An 11,948-nucleotide genomic window follows, 5' to 3' on the forward strand; every position below is an offset into this window, starting at 1 on the left:
ATTATGAGAGGTCGATCACCACGAATGAGAGTGTCCGCACGTTCCAACATTGCGGGAATATCAGCTGTGTCCGGCCGGCCGGCACCCGGGAGATAGGACAGGTTTGCGCGACCTTGTTGCGATGATGACAGACGGCTCGCCCAACGACTCACCGTGCTTTTGTTCACTGTCAAGTCTTCGTAGACATTTTGCAAGCACCTATGAATATATGCAGTGCTCTGTTTTTCCACCAAAAGTGCTTGGAACGTACCTCCACTACAAACGCTATTTTGACGGCAATGTACAGCACCGCCACCTATGAGAACTTTATGAAACTATAGGAGTCGAAGTAGAAATACTGTACGAAGTCCCTCAGCAAATTCCACAGTTTCTCAAACAAAATTGGCGGAGAAAAAAATGTGTTGCATCATTTACTGAACGTACCTCGTATTAAGGTGAGAGTGCAGCGGCAGAAATAGTGCAGTTAAGATTGGTGAGCGACTGTTAACAGCGTAAAATGTGCCAGCCTGAAATCTTGTTCTTGTACGTGAACTGATGGAGTTGCAGGGGGCAGAGGAAGCCGTCTCCGGACAGCACTTACACTTGTCTTGTACTCATCATTTCGTCATCATTCATGAAAATGGCGAGATTGGACTGAGAAAAGGTTGGTAATTTGTACGGGCGCTGATAACCGCGCAGTTGAGCGCCCCACAAACCAATCATCATCATCATCATCATCATCATCCATCATCATCATCATCATCATAATCATCATTATTTGTTCATGAGACCCAGAAAATATTAGATACAGGCTCCCAGGTAGATGCTATTTTTCTTGACTTCCGGAAGGCGTTCGATACAGTTCTTCACTGTCGCCTGATAAACAAAGTAAGAGCCTACGGAATATCAGACCAGCTGTGTGGCTGGATTGAAGAGTTTTTAGCAAACAGAACACAGCATGTTGTTATCAATGGAGAGACATCTACAGACGTTAAAGTAACCTCTGGCGTGCCACAGGGGAGTGTTATGGGACCATTGCTTTTCACAATATATATAAATGACTTAGTAGATAGTGTCGGAAGTTCCATGCGGCTTTTCGCGGATGATGCTGTAGTACACACAGAAGTTGCTGCATTAGAAAATTGTAGCGAAATACAGGAAGATCTGCAGCGGATAGGCACTTGGTGCAGGGAGTGGCAACTGACCCTTAACATAGACAAATGTAATTTATTGCGAATACATAGAAAGAAGGATCCTTTATTGTGTGATTATATGATAGCGGAACAAGCACTGGTAGCAGTTACTTCTGTAAAATATCTGGGAGTATGCGTACGGAACGATTTGAAGTGGAATGATCATATAAAACTAATTGTTGGTAAGGCGGGTACCAGGTTGAGATTCATTGGGAGAGTGCTTAGAAAATGTAGTCCATCAACAAAGGAGATGGCTTACAAAACACTCGTTCGACCTATACTTGAGTATTGCTCATCAGTGTGGGATCCGTACCAGGTCGGGTTGACGGAGGAGATAGAGAAGATCCAAAGAAGAGCGGCGCGTTTCGTCACTGGGTTATTTGGTAACCGTGATAGCGTTACGGAGATGTTTAATAAACTCAAGTGGCAGACTCTGCAAGAGAGGCGCTCTGCATCGCGGTGTAGCTTGCTCGCCAGGTTTCGAGAGGGTGCGTTTCTGGATGAGGTATCGAATATATTGCTTCCCCCTACTTATACTTCCCGAGGAGATCACGAATGTAAAATTAGAGAGATTAGAGCGCGCACGGAGGCTTTCAGACAGTCGTTCTTCCCGCGAACCGTACGCGACTGGAACAGGAAAGGGAGGTAATGACAGTGGCACGTAAAGTGCCCTCCGCCACACACCGTTGGGTGGCTTGCGGAGTATCAATGTAGATGTAGATGTAGATCATCATCATGATTAGACTGCCGTGGCGAGAGGGGCGGAGCAGAGCCAAGAATTTCTATATACTGCGTCTCTACTTTGTGTCTCCTACCGAGCGTGTACGAAAGTTCAAATGACGCAGAGAATAACGAACATTTATATATTTCCTACATTCGGAAGTAAATTTTGTAATCTAAGATGAAATTAACATGTATAACAAACAAATTTCACTTCACTTACCGAAAAATTAACATTCAGCAACGACTATTATGCATGATAACTTTTGAATTCTTGGGTGCCATCGCTGGAAACGGAATACTATCGGAGAAAAGTATTCGCGTTCTGCCGATTTCGAACCAGGGAGCCAAGCGCACGAGATGAAATGGAAATAGTTGTGAACAGTCATACGCGCGAATAGTTCTTGCGGATGGGACAGAGCTAATGTTGGCTGCTTCCATTTATGTAAATGGCAAAAGAGCGGTTGTCTGGGTCTCGGGACTACCAGCTAATTTCAACAAAACATTAACAAAGACGTCACGACTAATTTGTAGTGGATGTCAAAGCTCTACCTGATGTGCTAATTGAAAGTGGCTGTGAGAAATGTTCATTGTCAGTAAGAACCAAGCGTATACATTCCCCTTTCATTAATTAATAGACCTGGGAATTAACTGTTCATCATTGCTGCCATGATGCCTCTTTACGCTTTGTGTCCCATTATAACAGTACCACGATTTAAAATTATTTGTTCAGATTCTAGGTGATACCACATCAGACAATTCAACGTCCTCAGGGGGAAAGCCACTCCTTCTTTGATAAATAATTCTGATCGTTGCGTCAATGTCTCTATGTTGTTGTTGTTGTTGTGGTCTTCAGTCCTGAGACTGGTTTGATGCAGCTCTCCATGCTACTCTATCCTGTGCAAGTTTTTTCATCTCCCAGTACCTACTGCAACCTACATCCTTCTGAATCTGCTTAGTGTATTCATCTCTTGGTCTCCCTCTACGATTTTTACCCTCCACGCTGCCCTCCAATACTAAATTGGTGATCCCTTGATGCCTCAGAACATGTCCTACCAACCGATCACTTCTTCTGGTCAAGTTGTGCCACAAACTTCTCTTCTCCCCAATCCTATTCAATACTTCCTCATTAGTTATGTGATCTACCCACCCAATCTTCAACATTCTTCTGTAGCACCACATTTCGAAAGCTTCTATTCTCTTCTTGTCCAAACTATTTATCGTCCATGTTTCACTTCCATACATGGCTACACTCCATACGAATACTTTCAGAAATGACTTCCTGACACATAAATCAATACTGGATGTTAACAAATTTTTCTTCTTCAGAAACGCTTTCCTTGCAATTGCCAGCCTACATTTGATATCCTCTCTACTTCGACCATCATCAGTTATTTTAGTCCCTAAATAGCAAAACTCCATTACTACTTTAAGTGTCTCATTTCCTAATCTAATTCCCTCAGCATCACCCGACTTAATTCGACTACATTCCATTATCCTTGTTTTGCTTTTGTTGATGTTCATCTTATATCCTCCTTTCAAGACACTGTCCATTCCATTCAACTGCTCTTCCAAGTCCTTTGCTGTCTATGACAGAATTACAATGTCATCGGCGAACCTCAAAGTTTTTATTTCTTCTCCATGAATTTTAATACCTACTCCGAATTTTTCTTTTGTTTCCTTTACTGCTTGCTCAATATACAGATTGAACAACATCGGGGAGAGGCTACAACCCTGTCTTACTCCCTTCCCAACCACTGCTTCCCTTTCATGTCCCTCGGCTCTTATAACTGCCATCTGGTTTCTGTACAAATTGTAAATAGCCTTTCGCTCCCTGTATTTTACCCCTGCCACTTTTATAATTTGAAAGAGAGTATTCCAGTCAACATTGTCAAAAGCTTTCTCTAAGTCTACAAACGCTAGAAACGTTAGGTTTGCCTTTCCTTAATCTATTTTCTAAGATAAGTCGTAAGGTCAGTATTGCCTCACGTGTTCCAACATTTCTACTGACTCCAAACTGATCTTCCCCGAGGTCGGCTTCTACTAGTTTTTCCATTCGTCTGTAAAGAATTCGTGTTAGTATTTTGCGGCTGTGACTTATTAAACTGATAGTTCGGTAATTTTCACATCTGTCAACACCTGCTTTCTTTGGGATTGGAATTATTATATTCTTCTTGAAGTCTGAGGGTATTTCGCTGTTTCATACATCTTGCTCACCAGATGGTAGAGTTTCGTCATGACTGGCTCCCCCAAGGCCGTCAGTAGTTCCAATGGAATGTTGTCTACTCCGGGGGCCTTGTTTCGACTCAGGTCTTTCAGTGCTCTGTCAAACTCTTGAAGCAGTATCGTATCTCCCATTACATCTTCATCTACATCCTGTTCCATTTCCATAATACTGTCCTCAAGTACATCGCCCTTGTATAGACCCTCTATATACTCCTTCCACCTTTCTGTTTTCCCTTCTTTGCTTAGAACTGGGTTTCCATCTGAGCTCTTGATATTCATACGAGTCGTTCTCTTATCTCCAAAGGTCTCTTTAATTTTCCTGTAGGCAGTATCTATCTTACCCCTAGTGAGATAGGCCTCTACATGCTTACATTTGTCCTCTAGCCATCCTGCTTAGCCATTTTGCGCTTCTCTATACCAACAAAAAAAAAAAAATTGAAACGATCGTATGACATTGTTGGCAGGGAGGCCCCATGCGCGGAAGTTGGGCCGCCGTATTGCAAGTCCTTTTTAGTTGACGCCTCTTCGGCGACTTGTGAGTCAGTGATGATGAAAGACACACGCAACACCTAGTCATCACGAGGCAGAGAAAATCCCTGACCCTACCGGGAATCGAACCCGGGACCCCGTGCGTGTGAAGCAAGAACGCTACCGCAAGACCACGAGCTGCGGACTCTATATCAACAGTTCCGTTCTAAATTTAAAAAAATTTGTTAATTGAAACTGCAAAATTGAACTTACTCACTCTTAATATGCTAGTCGCAACTATGGAGAAGGTGAGTAGCTTTTTAACGTCCTGCAGCGGCGGATGTTTGCCCTGGTCGCATCCACAAGATGAGTGTTGCCTTGTCAAGTACGTGACCAGTGGAAAAATGCTCCTGTTTATGTAAGACTCTGACTGAAAATTGGGGTACCAGCTGCCTCATTCTGCCCTCCTCAGCGCCTTTAGAGATTTCAAAAAATTTCGCCTGTGAACATATTCGCACTTTTTTAACATGCAACTCATCTTAAACTCCACAAGCTTCCATAACAATAACTCACACTCACTCCATCGCTATAAGTCGCCTATACCCATCCATCCCAAGTTGCCCTTTCTCACTCACTCATTCAGTTCAAATTATCGTCATTATCTCTTTGCGTCTCTCTGTCACTGTCTCCTGCGTCACAGCCACAGTCCCCTTCGTTCCGTCCTACTACTATAGTCTTCTCTCACTGTCGCTCTGTCCCTCCTGCTCTTTCTCACTGCTAATATCTCATTCCTTAATTGCTACTGCTGCTATCTCTTCTCCTTGTCGGTGTCTCTCTTCCTCGTTGTCATTGTCACATACTCTGTCTCTTATTATCCTTGGCTCTCACCCACTTCGACTTACATTTTCTCTTTATATTCCCCCCCCCCCCCACCACCACCAACTGGCGCTGCCTACTTCATTCTCTTGTTATAACTGTTCTGTCATTGTGCTGTGACCCTCTCTTCCTCTCACACTGCCATTGACTCCGTTTTTTTCATAACACAACCACTATCTTCCAGTATTTATTATGTTTAAAAAGGTTTTCAGAAATTACTGCAACCAGTCGCCTTTTATGTAGATGTATTTTATTTAACCATGACCGGTTTCGAGCTGCCTAGCAACTCATCATCAGATGGTATATACATTTAGTGCTTTTTTGTACCCATTGTGTGGGTGGTTGAGTATCTGTGGCTAGACAGAAACGAGAACAAATAATCGCTACATGTGGTACAGTAACACGAAATATTTACAGCATAATTTATGTTTAACGTATAAGAACAAATAATCACTACATGTGGTACAGTTACACGAAATATTTACAGTTTAATTTACGTTTTGAGGTGTTACTTACAGATAAATCTTTCTGCAGGTATATATATATCTCTTTTAGGACGTATTTTTGAAACCATTGTGTCTTGTTTTTCACAATTTCACAAGTTAAAACTTTCACTAGATGTATATTACTTTTATGAGGCACTGTTGGAAACATATATCTTGTTTTTCGTAAACATCGCTGAACACACTTAGCCACAGATACGAATACAGGATTTACACATTATAAACAAGCCAAAGATTGCAATATAACTACAGTATCAAAGATTTCAAGTTGACCAGAGGCATTATTAGTCATCACACACACTGACAAGAGATTTGTCTTTATTACATAGAAAATAAATGTAAATTAGCTTAAACTAGTAAAATGTTTATTTATAAATTAACTGTGCAATTTTAACAGGTATATAAAAAACTAGATTTTTTACATTATATTTCAGTTACATTTAAGATAATTGGTATTGAGAGTATTATGACAGCTAATTTCTTGCTCCTTCCATTGGCTGATCTTGGCATATGATGTCTGGGATGAGAGGTTGATGGTTAACTTGAAATAATAAGTGATGCTGATACTTGAAAGGGTGTGGAAAAGGAGTTGGCGGTGGGGGGGGGGGGGGGTTGGGGAAGGGGGGGTGTATAGGAAAAAGGAGAGGGGGGGGGTTGAGATGGTGTGTTTCTCTTTTCCACTGCCACTGGCTTCTTCTCTCTCATCACAGGAATGCCCGAATACGTTCCCATGCCCAAAGTATTGGGAAAAAGTTTGAAGGTGCTGAGGAAGGTAGAATGAGGCAGCTGGGACCCCACTTTTCATTTATAGTCTTCTCAATAAACAGGAACATATTCGCGTTTTCTGTGCTCCGATATGAGCTTTTTTCCGCTGGTTCTATTGTTTTCCCTGCTGCAGCAGGGCATGTAACTCACATGAAAAGAAATGTATTGGCCAGCAAGGGTCCGAGTTCGAGTCTCGGTCGGGCACACAGTTTTAATCTGCCAGGAAGTTTCAAACTTTAGATAGTTTACCTACGTGAAACTGAAATAACGCAAAACTATTTTACATCTTCCACTGGATTTTAGGTGAAAAAATGTAGCATATGCCTCAGTACTACAACAAGAGACCCCAGATGATAACGGATATACTTTACAGCATATTTCTGTGTGATCATACTAGATTTTTCGTGAAGAAGTAGGATATGGTTCAAATGGTTCTGAGCTGTATGGGACTTAACATCTCAGGTCATCAGTCCCCTAGACTCGGACTACTTAAACCTAACTAACCTAAGGACATCACACACATCCATGCCCGAGGCAAGTTTCGAACCTGCGACCGTAGCGGTCGCGCTGTGCTAGACTGAAGCGCCTAGAACCGCTCGGCCACATCGGCCGGGGAAGAAGTAGGATAACTTTGAACATCTGTATCTTGTAGACTGATACAGGTAAGAAGAAAAATTGTAAGGTTGTTTGAAATCGGGATCTTAGGAATGTGTAGTAAAAATTTCAGCCTTTTGCTGTGCATAGCCGTCTGGGAATAATCGGCTGGATTTTGATCAGCTGGTGACGGAGAAAAAATAGTAAAAAAATCCTTTTTTGTTCGGTTTTCCAAACAACCATCTACGAACTATTAGTACCTCTCTAAGTCCCATCAACCCCACCGTAGAATACTGAAAACGCATAAAAAGCCAACCGATTTTCTCCATTTGCCTAAGCAAGACTAAGTGTGCAGTATTCGTACTTTGACCCTGTGCTGTATGATAGTGACACTAAGCTGGGTACACAAATGATCCATAGCCCAAGGACTGTCGGAAATATTTGACTCCTGAGGTATGAATACCAGAAAATCCCGTTTTTATGCGCGGCGTTTTGTAACATATTAGGTATGCATGTTTTCGCATACATACCTAAAAAGAAATGACGGCACATAGCTTCGTCAGTGTTCAGTAGACTACGGAACTTAAAAGTGCCATCTGATGGGTGCGGAACCATCAGCATGAGTACGAGAGACTGCCACTAACTAGATCCTGGCTCGTGTGAAAGCCGGGACGTTTCCAAATATTTTGACGCCGGCCTTGGCGAGTAATGTGTTTGCTTCTTTCCGCCTCCCCCCTCCTTCCCAAAGAAATAACTCTAAGCTGTAACAAGAAATTGTTTACATGAATAGTACGACGATCATGACTTCATCAGAAGCTGTTTTAATAAAGAGATTTGATTATAAAAATGAGGAATCGGGAAATAAATTATCAATGTGTGTGTCAGAATTCTTCTTTTCAAATGTAAATTATCACGTTATTGTTTTTTTTTTTCATTTGTCTGCAGTTGTGAGTCTGTACGGACGTGTCTTCACTGTCATAGCGTTAGCTGTGAACCATTAGAGGACAGCGGCCCCTGTGAGGGCATTGTGGAACGCCGCGTGTCATTGTCGAGCTTGACTGCAAAGGTAACGTCTGTATACTACGTCACTCATAAGACGAAACCACTAATAACGCAAAGGCACAGAAGAAAAAACGCGTTTTGTTGTAAATTTGAGGTTTCTGGTCAAATTTGGTGCCCCTTCGGTTTCCGCATTTTATGCGGTAGCCTAGTTTGGCTACATGCTCTTCAGAATGTGCTGGAATCCTTAAACTGCGTTCAATAAACAGATACAGCGGTTACTTTCAAACAAGATCATTTTCTCATCCACGAGTCCTGTAAGTAAGCAGATGTAGAGTGACGTCAGTGTAATAACCCAAATGTTGTTAAATATCGATGTACATGACGATAATGAATAAACAATACTAGTGAACCTGATGGCTCGGTTTTTTACTTGCAGTATTCTTTCAATCTGAACCAAGTTACGTCACAGTTATTACCTCATATGACCTCAGGAAATGCAAGGATCAAAACAGAAAGGTTTCGTTGTATCGACGGTGCTGTCTGTGAACGGTATCATTGTCTTAAATCTTCAGTAACAAGTGCTTCAGTTAATGACTCGGGCATTGTTGGAGAGTTGAACTCTAAGAAACTAAATGTACCGAACGTCCTGAATGTTCTGAGAGCTTTTAGTCTGATAGTCTGTGTTTCATTGTAATTAGGAGCCAGTATTGTCAGTCGTGAACAAGGAGTTCCTTTTTAACGATACATGATTTGATTTAGTATTCCACACGCAGTAACTTCATCATCTGACCAAGATTTACCATGCGTTATTCGAGATTGTAAGCCAAGTGGCGCAGCGGAACGTTCTCTTGTTCCCCCATAAATTCGCTGAAATTTGAGCCAAAAGGGGAAAGATCTGTAACAGCCCGTCTGAACACTTGTGTAAGAATTAAACGTGCTAAATTAAATTTAAAAAGACAAATTAGAAGAGCCAGTCGTACGAGCTGCGATCCACACTGTCCAGATAAAGATAAGTAAAGTAGATAATCAGCGATGCACTGCCCTGAATGTAATAATGGCTGTTGACTAAATAGCCTGCCACAGAATGCCCTAATACAAACACACCTTAAAAACTTCAATGTCACGTCGTGAGTATTTGCTTAATTGATGAATATGCAGCAGCGCTGATCTGGTGTGATAGCAGAGTTCATGGGAACATTTCGTCGCTGACAACAGCACAAAAATTAATCTTAGAGACACATACACGAATATATTTAAGAGCATTTTTACTTCTGAATGAAAAGAAGGTTAGGGTTTCACGTCCCGTCAACCTCGAAGTCATTAGAGAGAGTAATTGTAAAAAACACTGTCAAAAAAGTGACTGCTGAACTTAGTATGTGTGTAAATAACTCGGCAATAGTGGGACCTAAACAAACATACATATACTGGAAGCTACTGCTAAATCTCTTCCGAATCAGGTGCGTACAGACCGGAACTTCATCCAATGAAATCGCACTACGAGCTCCCACGAATCCAGGTCCACAACGTTGCTTATCCAATATATGAAGACCGCTAGAGGAATTTTCTAGTTTGCACCATTTTCTTGGGTCTGGGAAGTGCGTTAGAAGTTCTGTAATGTTTCTGATGATCATAACGTCTTTTTCAGTGGATCATAAGAAAGAAAGGCGACAGGTAAGGTCCATGAAAACGTTGTAGATCATATTCACGCCATACCGCAGGGGTTGTTTTCAGAAGTCTATTGGTTGCCCGCTTACCTGATTGGAAATGTACAACATATTGCATGAGAAGGGAAGCAAAAGTCCTCCTTGATCTCGAAAATTCACGAATCGAACTTTATAAAACTGTTGTGGTGTTTTTGGACACAAAAGGCCGGCCGGCCATTGTCCTCCTCCTGTGCGAATGGGCACACTTTGCCCGAACTGTTACGGGAATCGTCACTTTAAGTTGGCACGAGTAATTAATGAATGGGCAAATATCCTTTAGGGACAGTACGAATGTACGTTGTGGACAGATGGGAATGTGGGTCTCACGGGAAGCGTACAAGGGATAAATCCCTGCAGTCGCACTGTCCTCTGTGCTCTCGGTGGCTCAGATGGATACAGCGTCTGGGCGTAAACAGGATATCCCGGGTTCGACTCATGGTCGATGCACACATTTTCAGCTGTCCCCATTAAGGTTTATCAACAACACCTGTTGGTCGGTGAGGGTTTCGATTAATTATCATTTCTTACTAGAAAAGCTGCATGGTCATCATTGTATAACATACCAGCCCTCCCCCCCCCCCCCCCCCGGCTTTACTATAATAGTCGATTCCAGGAAAGTGTAGCCTGGTATCGATCATTTCAGTTATTAAATATATTAAATTTAAGACATTGTAGAAGATTGATTTATGATGTAATGATATTATTTTGAGCAAAGACTGATACTTAAATACAACGACTAACAATTATATAATATGTAAATGTGTAACATAATAATAACTATGAACCATCAATTTTTAATCACGAATATAATAATCAGTTGTAATTCATTGAACAATAAGCAAACATAAATATTAGTATCGTTATTCCTTTCGTTAATGAACTGTAAATTGATCTCGAATTTTCTATTTGGAAAAGTTATTGTAATTAATCAAAAAAGGTAGAACCAAAGCTAAAATTACGTAATTTCTAGCAATATGTAACTTCAAACCCAAATTTGGAAAACCAGAGCTAATATCATTACCAAAATAATTAACTGATCATTGTCAGCACTCGTAATTAACTACATTACTTACGTTTGGACACATATTTCGAAATTTTACTGTCGTAGAAAAATCAAACAGCTTGTGCAATATAATGCAAATGTTAGGAACATTTTCTGTGCGGTAATTAAATTGTATTTTTTAAATTAACAAAACGCGTTATTGTAAATAACTCATATTTACTTTTAAAGATTAAGTTGTACGATTTCTAACCTGAAATTTTACGTAACAAAATTATATTTTATTTTATACATCCTCTCATTGTTAACCTTTTGTATATTTGTAAATTTTAATTGTAACTATTAATTTCACGATACTGTAATAACGAATATCAGAAACACTCATTGTTTGTGAAGTATAAATAGGGAATGGTGCCATGCAGCACCAGTTCAGTTCAGTTCAGCGCTGTGAGTCTGTCTGTTTTAGTGTGTCAATGGGTTCTTGTGTGATCGCTTTTGTTTGGGAAAGTTCTCTCTGTCAGCTGTTGTATTATCAAAGAGAATATGTATCAAATTGAATGTATCAAGGACTTTGGAAGGACAAATAAACGTGAATATAATTGACGAGACCTGGAATGTTATTAGAAGAAAACCCCGGACACCAGAACCAGGCAAGATACGTAAACTTACAAAATAGTATTCATAGCCACTGCTTATCTCTTCCTCAGGTGTAATAGATGTTTTTTTTAACACATATACACCGTCATATAATTAATAAAGTAGTGGATTGCGAGAATTGGTATCTGTTCTTTCAGAGTAGTTATTATCTTCATAAAGAACAAGCATTCCGTGAGTATACTTATTTTGTTTAATTACCAACTTTCTCCCCTCGTCAACTCATTGTCACAGAATATTCTCTGTAAGTATGAACGTGTGAGTG

The sequence above is a fragment of the Schistocerca americana genome, chromosome 2 (genome assembly GCF_021461395.2).
Source record: "Schistocerca americana isolate TAMUIC-IGC-003095 chromosome 2, iqSchAmer2.1, whole genome shotgun sequence".
Lineage (NCBI taxonomy): Eukaryota > Metazoa > Arthropoda > Insecta > Orthoptera > Acrididae > Schistocerca > Schistocerca americana.